Consider the following 14,944-nt stretch of genomic DNA (forward strand, 5'->3'; position numbering starts at 1 on the left):
AAACCTGGTCAGTAGTACACTCACCAATCTCCTATTCCGATAACAGCCGGGGATTCAGACGCAGGCTGTCGTTCCGCGCGAACCAGTTCAGCCATGGAAAAGATACTCTTGTTTTGCCTGATAGTCGGCGCGATTGCCTTTGTTTTGGGACAGGGTAATCGTCGGTACTATTACCCGAACGGACAGGTTGGGTATGTATCTGGCTACCCTCTAGGAGACTATCTCAGAGCTAGGAATGTCTACCTACGGGCCAGGCTTGCGGATAGAAAGCAGGACAGTTTCTTGGGGGATATTGTAGGCCTGGGTAAGTTATTTTATTCATAAATATGCGCATGCGCTTACTTAAAATATTGGTTTTATTTATATACACATATATTTAGATGATTTTTATGTACCCAGTACACTTACTAAATCGATATGATGTATACACATCTATTTTTAACACAATTAAAGGGAAATGAGTTGATAAAGAGTAAAAAAAAAAAAAAAGAAAAGAAAAGAGAAAACAGTTTAAATACCTAATCATAATTATGAGTTGAGTAGAAAGGACAACAAACTGCCCCCTGAACTGTCAGTATAGTGTTACATCACAAGACTAAACAAGACTACTTTCTAGACAAAGCCTTTAACTTATATAAATTATAATAAATGATTTCTAAATATGTCAAAGTTTAATTGAGCAAACAATATTAACGTAAAAAAAATGTCAGTAAGTAAAATGATTGAATCATGGTTGGTTTATAAATACATGTATAAGTATAGTACTCATACTTATCTCATAGACCGCTCAATTAATATCAGTACAGTACTCATACTTATCTCATAGACCGCTCTATAAATATCAGTACAGTACTCATACTTATCTTATAGACCGCTCAATTAATATCAGTATTGTACTCATACTTATCTCATAGACCGCTCTATAAATATCAGTATTGTACCATACTTATCTCATAGACCGCTCTATAAATATCTGTATAGTACTTATCTCATAGACCGCTCAATAGATATTAGTACAGTACTCATACTTATCTCATAGACCGCTCAATAGATATTAGTATAGTACTCATACTTATCTCATAGACCGCTCTATAAATATCAGTATTGTACCATACTTATCTCATAGACCGCTCTATAAATATCAGTATTGTACCATACTTATCTCATAGACCGCTCTATAAATATCTGTATAGTACTCATACTTATCTCATAGACCGCTCTATAAATATCAGTACGGTACTCATACTTATCTTCTCATAGACCGCTCTATAAATATCAGTACAGTACTCATACTTATCTCATAGACCGCTCTATAAATATCAGTATTGTACCATACTTATCTCATAGACCGCTCAATAAATATTAGTATAGTACTCATACTTATCTCATAGACCGCTCTATAAATATCTGTATAGTACTCATACATATCTCATAGACCACTCTATAAATATCAGTATAGTACTCATACTTATCTCATAGACCGCTCTATAAATATCTGTATAGTACTCATACATATCTCATAGACCACTCTATAAATATCAGTATAGTACCATACTTATCTCATAGACCGCTCTATAAATATCTGTATAGTACTCATACATATCTCATAGACCACTCTATAAATATCAGTATAGTACCATACTTATCTCATAGACCGCTCTATAAATATCAGTATAGTACTCATACTTATCTCATAGACTGCTCTATAAATATCTGTATAGTACTCATACATATCTCATAGACCACTCTATTAATATCAGTATAGTACCATACTTATCTCATAAACCGCTCTATAAATATCAGTATAGTACCATACTTATCTCATAAACCGCTCTATAAATATTAGTATGGTACTCATACTTATCTCATAGACCACTCTATATCTCATAGACCGCTCTATAAATATCTATATAGTACCATACTTATCTCATAGACCGCTCAATAAATATCTGTATAGTACTCATCTCATAGACCGCTCTATAAATATCAGTATAGTACTCATACTTATCTCATAAACCGCTCAATAAATATCTGTATAGTACTCATACTTATCTCATAGACCACTCTATAATTATCAGTATAGTACTCATACATATCTCATAGACCGCTCAATAAATATTAGTACAGTACTCATACTTATCTCATAGACCGCTCTATAAATATTAGTATAGTACTCATACATATCTCATAGACCACTCTATAAATATCAGTATAGTACTCATACTTATCTCATAGACCACTCTATAAATATTAGTATAGTACTCATACTTATCTCAGACCGCTCAATAAATATTAGCACAGTACTCATCTCATAGACCGCTCTATAATTATCAGTATAGTACTCATACTTATCTCATAGACCGCTCTATAAATATCAGTATTGTACCATACTTATCTCATAGACCGCTCTATAAATATCAGTATAGTACCATACTTATCTCATAGACCGCTCTATAAATATCAGTATAGTACCATACTTATCTCATAGACCGCTCTATAAATATCTGTATAGTACTCATACTTATCTCATAGACCACTCTATAAATATTAGTATAGTACTCATACTTATCTCATAGACCACTCTATAAATATCAGTATAGTACCATTCTTATCTCATATGACCACCATAACGAGACCTTAATCTATGTACATAACAGACAAAGTGTTTTATGAAGACGTATCATTTGTTATTTATTTGTATGTGTTAACTGTTTCCATGGCTTGAAAAACTCTCAAAATATCTCGATAAAAGCGAAGCAGTTTAACGGAATAAGCCCCTTGTCAGTCCAATATTGTCGGCCCTTAGCTCGCGTCTAACGATAGCACGTGCCTACAACATGTAGTTGATATATGCTTTGTATTGACAGGTGGATATTTCCTTTTATATGCTCTCTACAAGAATTTGACAGGCCAGCTGATTGGTTGATGTACACAAGTATTCGTTGGAAATGGACATCCAATATATTTATACAAGGTATGTCGCAATTCCTCATAACAATGGATTTCAAACGTTTCGAAGCAGTTCTTCCTGAAAATTCTGGACCTGTTCATAGTACAACATTGAACAATAAGATATATTACATAAGATGTTATATGTATTGTTAACAGAACACTTTCATTCAAAACTCTCACCGGAATTTCTTTTTGAGGTAACACTTTGAAGTGTTTGTCTGTTATAATAAATTCTATTGTCTTTTTTTCACATTTTCTATAGCGTACGACGGGCTAGCTGGCCAACTGTCGTTTGTGTCGTGTTGTTTTTATGACGTAGTAGAGATTGGATATTTTCTACTTTGTAGTGTCTATGTCTGTTATAATAAATGCTATTTTCTGTTTTCCAGGGGCTAAATGGCGGTTTGGTACAACTTGTGTGATGATTCTATATATTAAATGTCATTTGTGTGTCTTTATCTTTGTCATTTGTTTTTATTTGACTTTTCATCAAATTAGATGTTCTACGAATGTCTGGAAATGAAATTAAATGAAAACTTTCGTTATACCACAAAAGTGTTTAAGTTATGATTGAAAATATACGAATATACGCGTAACTCTTAAAAAAACCCCGAAAATTACCGGGTTTATGTATCGCCCTTCGTTAAACCTTAAAATTGATGTTGTGTAGAGCGGTGTGGCGATAAAAGTATGACTCTCTTGTGTATGTGATACTAATTAATATGTAATGATGTTCAACGATTATATATTGAACAGTATCATATATCGAACAGCAACATATCAAACAGTAACATAATTGATATCGAACATTATTTTATATAGAACATTATTTCATATCGAACATTATTAATTATTGAGCAGTATCATATATCGAACATTATTTTATATCCAACATTATTTTATATCCAACAGTATTTTATATCGAACGTTATTTGATATCAAACAGTGTCACATATTGAACAGCATCATATACCATATACACAAGAGAGTCACAGGTATACTATTTTAACCAATGACGACAGTTTCTGGCTAGAGAACGTTAGAATGCCATGACGTACCAGGTAACTAACCAGGATATTTCTGGATATCAAATAATATGTAAGTAATGTATAGAGTTTAATATCACGAATTTTTCACAAATAAACAACTCTTGCATATACAAAAATTACATTTACATCCAGTTCAGATCACGGGTAATTGATACATTGAGTTATATTTACATCCAGTTCAGCACGTGTAATTGATACATTGAGTTATATTTACATCCAGTTCAGACCACGTGTAATTGATACATTGAGTTATATTTATATCCAGTTCAGACCACGTGTTATTGATACATTGAGTTATATTTACATCCAGTTCAGACCACGTGTAATTAATACATTGAGTTATATTTACATCTAGGTCAGACCACGTGTAATTGATACATTGAGTTATATTTATATCCAGTTCAGACCACGTGTAATGGATACATTGAGTTATATTGACATCCAGTTCAGACCACGTGTAATTGATACATTGAGTTATATTTATATCCAGTTCAGACCACGTGTAATTGATACATTGAGTTATATTTATATCCAGTACAGACCACGTGTAATAATACATTGAGTTATATTTACATCAAGGTCAGACCACGTGTAATTAATACATTGAGTTATATTTACATCCAGGTCAGACCACGTGTAATTGATACATTGAGTTATATTTATATCCAGTTCAGACCACGTGCAATTGATACATTGAGTTATATTTATATCTAGATCAGACCACGTGTAATTGATACATTGAGTTATATTTATATCCAGTTCACACCACGTGTAATTGATACATTGAGTTATATTTACATCCAGGTCAGACCACGTGTAATTGATACATTGAGTTATATTTATATCCAGTTCAGACCACGTGTAATGGATACATTGAGTTATATTGACATCCAGTTCAGACCACGTGTAATTGATACATTTAGTTATATTTATATCCAGTTCAGACCACGTGTAATTAATACATTGAGTTATATTTACATCCAGTTCAGACCACGTGTAATTGATACATTGAGTTATATTTACATCCAGTTCAGACCACGTGTAATAATACATTGAGTTATATTTACATCAAGGTCAGACCACGTGTAATTAATACATTGAGTTATATTTACATCCAGTTCAGACCACGTGTAATTGATACATTGAGTTATATTTACATCCAGTTCACACCACGTGTAATTGATACATTGAGTTATATTTATATCCAGGTCAGACCACGTGTAATTGATACATTGAGTTATATTTACATCCAGGTCAGACCACGTGTAATTGATACACTGAGTTATATTTATATCTAGTTCAGACCACGTGTAATTGATACATTGAGTTATTTTTACATCCAGTTCAGACCACGTGTAATTGATACATTGAGTTATATTTACATCCAGTTCAGACCACGTGTAATAATACATTGAGTTATATTTACATCAAGGTCAGACCACGTGTAATTAATACATTGAGTTATATTTACATCCAGTTCACACCACGTGTAATTGATACATTGAGTTATATTTATATCCAGGTCAGACCACGTGTAATTGATACATTGAGTTATATTTACATCCAGGTCATACCATGTGCAATTGATACATTAAGTAGTTTTACATCCTGTTCAGAGCACGTGTAATTGATACATTGAGTTATGTTGATATCCAGTTCAGATCACGTGTAATCGATACAATGAGTTATATTTATATCCAGTTCAGACCACGTGTAATCGATACAATGAGTTATATTTACATCCAGTTCAGACCACGTGTAATTGATACATTGAGTTATATTTTCATCCAGTTCAGACCACGTGTAATTGATACACTGAGTTATATTTACATCCAGTTCAGACCAAGTGTAATTGATACATTGAGTTATATTTACATCCAGTTCAGACCACGTGTAATTGATACACTCAGTTATATTTATATCTAGTTCAGACCACGTGTGATTGATACATTGAGTTATTTTTACATCCAGTTCAGACCACGTGTAATTGATACATTGATTTATATTTACATCCAGTTCATACCAAGTGTAATTGATACATTGAGTTATATTTATATCCAGGTCAGACCACGTGTAATTGATACATTTAGTTATATTTATATCCAGTTCAGACCACGTGTAATTAATACATTGAGTTATATTTACATCCAGTTCAGACCACGTGTAATTGATACATTGAGTTATATTTACATCCAGTTCAGACCACGTGTAATAATACATTGAGTTATATTTACATCAAGGTCAGACCACGTGTAATTAATACATTGAGTTATATTTACATCCAGTTCAGACCACGTGAAATTGATACATTGAGTTATATTTACATCCAGTTCACACCACGTGTAATTGATACATTGAGTTATATTTATATCCAGGTCAGACAACGTGTAATTGATACATTGAGTTATATTTACATCCAGGTCAGACCACGTGTAATTGATACACTGAGTTATATTTATATCTAGTTCAGACCACGTGTAATTGATACATTGAGTTATTTTTACATCCAGTTCAGACCACGTGTAATAGAAACATTGAGTTATATTTACATTCAGTTCAGACCACGTGTAATGGATACATTGAGTTATATTGACATCCAGTTCAGACCACGTGTAATTGATACATTAGGTTATATTTACATCCAGTTCAGACCACGTGTAATTGATACATTGAGTTATATTGATATCCAGGTCAGACCACGTGTAATTGATACATTGAGTTATATTTACATCCAGGTCAGACCACGTGTAATTGATACACTGAGTTATATTTATATCTAGTTCAGACCACGTGTAATTGATACATTGAGTTATTTTTACATCCAGTTCAGACCACGTGTAATAGAAACATTGAGTTATATTTACATCCAGTTCAGACCACGTGTAATTGATACATTGAGTTATATTTATATCCAGTTCAGACCACGTGTAATTAATACATTGAGTTATATTTACATCGAGTTCAGACCACGTGTAATTGATACATTGAGTTATATTTACATCCAGTTCAGACCACGTGTAATAATACATTGAGTTATATTTACATCAAGGTCAGACCACGTGTAATTAATACATTGAGTTATATTTACATCCAGTTCAGACCACGTGTAATTGATACATTGAGTTATATTTACATCCAGTTCACACCACGTGTAATTGATACATTGAGTTATATTTATATCCAGGTCAGACCACGTGTAATTGATACATTGAGTTATATTTACATCCAGGTCATACCATGTGTAATTGATACATTGAGTAGTTTTACATCCTGTTCAGAGCACGTGTAATTGATACATCGAGTTATGTTGATATCCAGTTCAGATCACGTGTAATCGATACAATGAGTTATATTTATATCCAGTTCAGACCACGTGTAATCGATACAATGAGTTATATTTACATCCAGTTCAGACCACGTGTAATTGATACATTGAGTTATATTTTCATCCAGTTCAGACCACGTGTAATTGATACACTGAGTTATATTTACATCCAGTTCAGACCAAGTGTAATTGATACATTGAGTTATATTTACATCCAGTTCAGACCACGTGTAATTGATACACTGAGTTATATTTATATCTAGTTCAGACCACGTGTGATTGATACATTGAGTTATTTTTACATCCAGTTCAGACCACGTGTAATTGATACATTGAGTTATATTTACATCCAGTTCAGACCAAGTGTAATTGATACATTGAGTTATATTTATATCCAGGTCAGACCACGTGTAATTGATACATTTAGTTATAATTATATCCAGTTCAGAGCACGTGTAATTGATACATTGATTCATATTTACATCCAGTTCAGAGCACGTGTAATGGATACATTGAGTTACATTTACATTCAGTTCAGACCACGTGTAATTGATACATTGAGTTATATTTACATCCAGTTCAGCCCACGTGTAATTGATACATTGAGCTATATTTACATCCAGTTCAGACCACGTGTAATGGATACATTGATTTATATTTACATCCAGTTCAGACCACGTGTAATTGATGCATTGAGTTACATTTACATCCAGTTAAGACCACCTGTAATTGATACATTGAGTTATATTTATATCCAGTTCAGACCACGTGTAATTGATACATTGAGTTATATTTACATCCAGGTCAGAGGTCAGACCACGTGTAATTGATACATTGATTTATATTTTCATCCAGTTCAGACCACGTGTAATTGATACATTGAGTTATATTTACATCCAGTTCAGACCACGTGTAATAGAAACATTGAGTTATATTGATATCCAGGTCAGACCAGGTGTAATTGATACATTGAGTTATATTTACATCCAGTTCAGACCACGTGTAATTGATACATTGAGTTATATTTACATCCAGTTCAGAGCAAGTGTAATTGATACATTGAGTTATATTTACATCCAGTTCAGACCACGTGTAATTGATACATTGAGTTATATTTACATCCAGTTCAGAGCAAGTGTAATTGATACATTGAGTTATATTTACATCCAGTTCAGAGCAAGTGTAATTGATACAATGAGTTATATTTACATCCAGTTCAGAGCAAGTGTAATTGATATAATGAGTTATATTTACATCCAGTTCAGACCACGTGTAATTGATACATGGAGTTATATTTACATCCAGTTCAGAGCACGTGTAATTGATACATTGATTCATATTTACATCCAGTTCAGAGCACGTGTAATGGATACATTGAGTTACATTTACATTCAGTTCAGACCACGTGTAATTGATACATTGAGTTATATTTACATCCAGTTCAGCCCACGTGTAATTGATACATTGAGCTATATTTACATCCAGTTCAGACCACGTGTAATGGATACATTGATTTATATTTACATCCAGTTCAGACCACGTGTAATTGATGCATTGAGTTACATTTACATCCAGTTAAGACCACCTGTAATTGATACATTGAGTTATATTTATATCCAGTTCAGACCACGTGTAATTGATACATTGAGTTATATTTACATCCAGGTCAGAGGTCAGACCACGTGTAATTGATACATTGATTTATATTTTCATCCAGTTCAGACCACGTGTAATTGATACATTGAGTTATATTTACATCCAGTTCAGACCACGTGTAATAGAAACATTGAGTTATATTGATATCCAGGTCAGACCAGGTGTAATTGATACATTGAGTTATATTTACATCCAGTTCAGACCACGTGTAATTGATACATTGAGTTATATTTACATCCAGTTCAGAGCAGGTGTAATTGATACATTGAGTTATATTTACATCCAGTTCAGACCACGTGTAATTGATACATTGAGTTATATTTACATCCAGTTCAGAGCAAGTGTAATTGATACATTGAGTTATATTTACATCCAGTTCAGAGCAAGTGTAATTGATACAATGAGTTATATTTACATCCAGTTCAGAGCAAGTGTAATTGATATAATGAGTTATATTTACATCCAGTTCAGACCACGTGTAATTGATACATGGAGTTATATTTACATCCAGTTCAGACCACGTGTAATTGATACATTGAGTTATATTTACATCCAGGTGAGACCACGTGTAATTGATACATTGAGTAGTTTTACATCCAGTTCAGACCACGTGTAATTGATACATTGTGTTATATTTATATCAAGTTCAAACCACGTGTAATTGATACATTGAGTTATATTTACATCAAGTTCAGACCACGTGTAATTGGTACATTGAGTTACATTTACATTCAGTTCAGACCACGTGTAATTGATACATTGAGTTATATTTACATCCAGTTCAGCCCACGTGTAATTGATACATTGAGCTATATTTACATCCAGTTCAGACCACCTGTAATGGATACATTGATTTATATTTACATCCAGTTCAGACCACGTGTAATTGATGCATTGAGTTACATTTACATCCAGTTAAGACCACGTGTAATTGATACATTGAGTTATATTTACACCCAGGTCAGACCACGTGTAATTGATACATTGAGTTATATTTATATCCAGTTCAGACCACGTGTAATTGATAAATTGAGTTATATTTACATCCAGGTGAGACCACGTGTAATTAATACATTGAGTTATATTGATATCCAGGTCAAACCACGTGTAATGGATACATTGAGTTATATTTACATCCAGTTCAGACCACGTGTAATGGATAAATTGAGTTATATTTACATCCAGTTCAGACCACGTGTAATTGATACAATGAGTTATATTTACATCCAGTTCAGACCACGTGTAATTGATACAATGAGTTATATTTACATCCAGTTCAGACCACGTGTAATTGATACAATGAGTTATATTTACATCCAGTTCAGACCACGAGCAATTGATACATGGAGTAGTTTTACATCCAGGTCAGACCACGTGTAATTAATACATTGAGTTATATTTACATCCAGTTCAGACCACGTGTAATGGATACATTGAGTTACATTTACATTCAGTTCAGACCACGTGTAATTGATACATTGAGTTATATTCACATCCAGTTGAGACCACGTGTAATTGATACAATGAGTTATATTTACATCCAGTTCAGACCACGTGTAATTGATACATTGATTTATATTTACATCCAGTTCAGACCACGTGTAATTGATACCGTGAGTTACATTTACATCCAGTTCAGACCACGTGTTATTGATACATTGAGTTATATTTACATCCAGTTCAGACCACGTGTAATTGATACATTGAGTTATATTGACATCCAGGTCAGACCACGTGTAATTAATACATTGAGTTATATTAACATCCAGGTCAGACCACGTGTAATTAATACATTGAGTTATATTTACATCCAGTTCAGACCACGTGTAATTGATACATTGAGTTATATTGATATCCAGGTCAGACCACGTGTAATTGGTACATTGGGTTATATTTACATCCAGTTCAGACCACGTGTAATTGATACAATGAGTTATATTTATATCTAGTTCAGACCACGTGTAATTGATACATTGAGTTATATTTACATCCAGTTCAGACCACGTGTAATTAATACATTGAGTTATATTTACATCCAGGTGAGACCACGTGTAATTGATACATTGAGTAGTTTTACATCCAGCTCACACCACGTGTAATTGATACAATGAGTTATATTGATATCTAGTTCAGACCACGTGTAACTGATACATTGAGTTATATTGATATCCAGGTCAGACCACGTGTAATTGATACATTGAGTTATATTTACATCCAGGTGAGACCACGTGTAATTGATACATTGAGTAGTTTTACATCCAGCTCACACCATGTGTAATTGATACACTGAGTTATATTGACATCCAGTTCAGACCACGTGTAATTGATACATTGTGTTATATTTATATCAAGTTCAAACCACGTGTAATTGATACATTGAGTTATATTTACATCCAGTTCAGACCACGTGTAATTGATACAATGAGTTATATTTATATCCAGTTCAGACCACGAGCAATTGATACATTGAGTAGTTTTACATCCAGGTGAGACCACGTGTAATTGATACATTGAGTAGTTTTACATCCAGCTCACACCATGTGTAATTGATACATTGAGTTATATTGACATCCAGTTCAGACCACGTGTAATTTATACATTGAGTAGTTTTACATCCAGGTCAGACCACGTGTAATTGTTAGATTTAGTTATATTTACATCCAGTTCAGACCACGTGTAATTGATACATTGAGTAGTTTTAAATCCAGTTCAGACCACGTGTAATTAATACATTGAGTAGTTTTACATCCAGTTCAGACCATGTGTAATTGATACATTGTGTTATATTTACATCCAGTTCAGACCACGTGTAATTGATACAATGAGTTATATTTACATCCAGGTCAGACCACGTGTAACTGTTTTCAATATCGTTAGTTATTTTCACTCTCGTTAGTTATTTTCCCTTTTGTTAATTTTTTTTCACGTTCGTTAGTTATTTTCACCCTCGTTGGTTATTTTCCCTTTTGTTACTTATTTTCACTTTCGTTAGTTATTTTCACCCTCGTTAGTTATTTTCACTTTCGTGAGTTATTTTCACCCTTGTTAGTTATTTTCCCTTTTGTTAGTTATTTTCACTTTCGTTAGTTATTTTCACTCTCGTTAGTTATTTTTACTCTCGTTTGTTATTTTCACCCTCGTTAGTTATTTTCCCTTTTGTTAGTTATTTTCACTTTCGTTAGTTATTTTCACCCTCGTTAGTTATTTTCACTTTCGTTAGTTATTTTCACCCTCGTTAGTTATTTTCCCTTTTGTTAGTTATTTTCACCCTCGTTTGTTATTTTTACTCTCGTTTGTTATTTTTACTCTCGTTTGTTATTTTCACCCTCGTTAGTTATTTTCACCCTCGTTTGTTATTTTCACCCTCGTTAGTTATTTTTACTCTCGTTTGTTATTTTTACTCTCGTTTGTTATTTTCATTCTCGTTTGTTATTTTCATTCTCGTTTGTTATTTTTACTCTCGTTAGTTATTTTTACTCTCGTTTGTTATTTTTACTCTCGTTTGTTATTTTTACTCTCGTTTGTTATTTTTACTCTCGTTTGTATTTTTACTCTCGTTAGTTATTTTCATTCTCGTTTGTTATTTTCATTCTCGTTTGTAATTTTTACTCTCGTTAGCTATTTTTACTCTCTTTAGCTATTTTTGTCACAGTATAAAAAACGTTTGAAAAATACCCAACCAAACTCGAGTGTAGGAAATACACGTACTATACACAAATAATGGTTATGTGTCCTCTTTATAGAACATTTATACTATACTTATATCAAATGTTTATGTCTTATATAAAACAATAATATCTTACTTAAACATTTATATTATACATTTAATATCTTATATCAAATGTTTATGTCTTATATAAAAAAATAATATCTTACTTAAACATTTATATTATACATTTAATATCTTAAATCAAATGTTTATGTCTTATATAAAAAAAAAAATATCTTACTTAAACATTTATATTATACATTTAATATCTTAAATCAAATGTTTATGTCTTATATAAAAAAATAATATCTTACTTAAACATTTATATTATACATTTAATATCTTATATCAAATGTTTATGTCTTATATAAAAAAAATAATATCTTACTTAAACATTTATATTATACATTTAATATCTTATATCAAATGTGTATGTCTTATATAAAAAAATAATATCTTACTTAAACATTTATATTATACATTTAATATCTTATATCAAATGTTTATGTCTTTTATAAAAAATAATATCTTACTTAAACATTTATATTATACATTTAATACATGTATCTTATATCAAATGTTTAGAGTTGATGCAAAACAAGAACTATCTTTTAAAAAGATGAACGGCATAGTTTAAATGCCTATTGTTATACAATGATGTAATGTGAAGCTTCCGGATGAAATGAATTAACGAACTAATGCGCTTCAGCACGGATAACCAAATTATATCATTTGAATCATTTTTGGTGATAATAAGAGTGCATTTGAATTAGGAATATAATTTTATTAATGTGTCAATTGAAAAGATACATCCACTTATTCAGCTTGCATTCAATCTAACTTTGTTTCGTTTTTAACTGCATATCTGCACTTTGCATTTACCGCTATATTGACCAATTACATACTTCATCTTGACTAGTAACGCCACCTGTCGCGTCGAGGCCAAAAGAATATTATATGATAATGCCGAAAAATAATATCTTACTAAAACATTTAATGTATAATGTAAGAGAATAAGATCAATTAAAAACTTTAGTATTTTGATAAAACATTAAAAATCTTACATAAAAAGATCTTGATATCAATAGATGTACTATTCTCCGTTTACCTTCTATTATGTATATCTGACAATAGATGATGATACTGAGTTGTGTATTAACGTGTACATTAAACCCCGACACTGTCACGGTTAACATAAGTCCTGATTCCTCGTCAGTGCCCAAGACAGATGAGAGTTATTGCCCTTCTATTGATAATGGTGAATATGTGACAAAATTATCGGTCCAGGTTTCTTCCCTTCTGTTGCTATCTGTAAGTTATTGATGTTCACACGTCCGTAGCGACACAGGGTATATCCATTCGAAGAAGTTATCAATAATTTATTTGTTATTTGAGAAATAATTAACGATGATTCGTGTATTGTTGCAGGACGAGGATATTTTGCAATTAAATTAATAACGAAGGCCGCAAACCATTAGCCCACTCAGCTACAGTGACCGTATTCTTTCTGGGTGAATATTAGACTCAAGAGCGTGTGTTATTGACACGAGCGTGTATTATTGGAAAATAATACATGGTTTTAAACCAATCAAAACTGGCGGTGCATAGCAAACATGGTAGAATTAAAGATAACACAACGTAAATATATGTAGAATTGTAATAGGGGGGTTCTCTCCGTCGAACCAACAGACCAAACAACTAGGCAAAGTCATTCCAAATACTATTTATTACTTGAAGTGGAACTGGAATTGTAGTCCCTAAAATATACGAATAACAGATATAACTATACGATACATGTACACGATAACCATTACGATCGAACGCACCTAAACAATCATATTGCGTATCTTTCTCACAAGAAAATAAAAGGTAAAATGCTATATAGCTTATTATCAATATGCTATACATTATCCAAATACATTGATATCAAATAAAAACGACTGCAACCAAGACCTACATATATATCGATCTAGCATCGATTGATCAGAAGAAAATAGACAATAGATATGAAAGACTTAATCTACTAATTTGGAATAAATAAATAAATATATAATAATCTTTATAAATAATTTATATTAGCATGGATGCATTAGAAATATAATTCCTTAAACTATTTAAACTATCTAAAGTAAACTCAACCCGTGTATGGCACGAAGGACAAACTCCTTGGAAAAAATGGCGTAATCAGTACATACATCTGTCCCAAAACCCAAATAAGAAGTAAGAAAGGAAAGAAAGATTAGGCGGGAAAAG

General features: G+C 32.1%; 1 long non-coding RNA gene across 1 annotated transcript; it reads left to right on the forward strand.

Moving 5' to 3' along the window:
- Positions 1 to 3,410, forward strand: LOC117316917. Its single transcript, XR_004530047.1, has 3 exons — positions 1 to 304; positions 2,868 to 2,974; positions 3,342 to 3,410. It is a non-coding gene; the product is annotated as an uncharacterized LOC117316917 (long non-coding RNA).
- Positions 3,411 to 14,944: the final 11,534 nt, after the last annotated feature.

This window comes from Pecten maximus, chromosome 18, assembly GCF_902652985.1.
Source record: "Pecten maximus chromosome 18, xPecMax1.1, whole genome shotgun sequence".
Classification (NCBI taxonomy): domain Eukaryota; kingdom Metazoa; phylum Mollusca; class Bivalvia; order Pectinida; family Pectinidae; genus Pecten; species Pecten maximus.